Source organism: Myotis davidii, unplaced genomic scaffold (genome assembly GCF_000327345.1).
Source record: "Myotis davidii unplaced genomic scaffold, ASM32734v1 scaffold61, whole genome shotgun sequence".
NCBI classification, from domain to species: domain Eukaryota; kingdom Metazoa; phylum Chordata; class Mammalia; order Chiroptera; family Vespertilionidae; genus Myotis; species Myotis davidii.
In genome coordinates, this window is record NW_006291729.1 from 1404762 (window position 1) to 1405764 (window position 1003).

Consider the following 1003-nt stretch of genomic DNA (forward strand, 5'->3'; position numbering starts at 1 on the left):
TGGGGGTGCAGGGAGGGGCGCTGGAGGAAGGGGGTCGGTAGGTACAATCAATGGGATGTATATGGGAGTTGAGAGTAAACTCTAGGAGTTCCTTGTCATGAGGAAAAAGTTTGCCTTTTTTTGCTTTTGATTATATGTATGTGAGCTGAGGAATGCCAACTAAAACACGTTCTTATCATACGGCAAGCCTGATGCCTCCAGAGAACCACGAAGAATCAGAGGTGAGTGGGTAGAGGATTTGAACAGACATTTCTTCAAAGGAAATACACAAATGGCCAGTAAGTACATACACAGATGCTCTAACGCTGACAGCATTAAAACGACAACAGGCACGGCTTCCACCCGCCAGGACGAGGACTATGGGAGAGACGACAGCACACGTGCAGGGGAGGGTGAGGAGACCTGGGCCCTCTGCACAGCTCTGCTGGGCGTGGAACCGGGCCGCCACCCTGGAGAACAGCCTGGCAGCTCCCCGGGAAGTTAGGAGATGAGTCCCAATTCCTCTCCTAGGTACACCCCCCAGGGGAAATGAAAACAGGTCCACACAAAGCCTTCTGCCCAGGTCCCATGGTAGCATTATTCCCAACAGCCCAGGCAGGGGAACAGCCTGAACGTCCGTCAGCAGACGGGTGAACAAGCCAACATGTTCTCCGCACGATGAAGTGTTACTCGGCCCTGAAAGGAAAGGAGCTCCGATCCAGCTGCCACGTGGCTCCCCGCTGAAGGCTGGGGAGTGAGCGCAGCCGGCGCAAGAGGAGGCGCCGTGTGACTCCCTTTATAGGAAACGTCCGAACAGACAAGTCCACAGGCAGGAACAGACCGGGCTGCCCAGGGCCGGGAAAACGGGGGAAACGAGCTTCCTCTGGGGCGATGAGGATGTGCTAGAATCAGGTAACGGTGGTGGTCACACAGCGTCAACCCTGAACTGCATACTTTAAAAGGGTGAGTGTGAAGGAATTTGAACTACATCTCCTTTTTTTGAAAACCAGAGGTAGAATCTCTG

The 1003-nt window shown here is 53.8% G+C and overlaps 1 protein-coding gene across 1 annotated transcript in view; it reads right to left on the reverse strand.

The window, feature by feature from the left end:
- Positions 1–1003, reverse strand: part of NOL10 (nucleolar protein 10) — an 80970-nt gene that overhangs the window by 1638 nt on the left and 78329 nt on the right. The gene's annotated exons all lie outside the window — the stretch shown is intronic.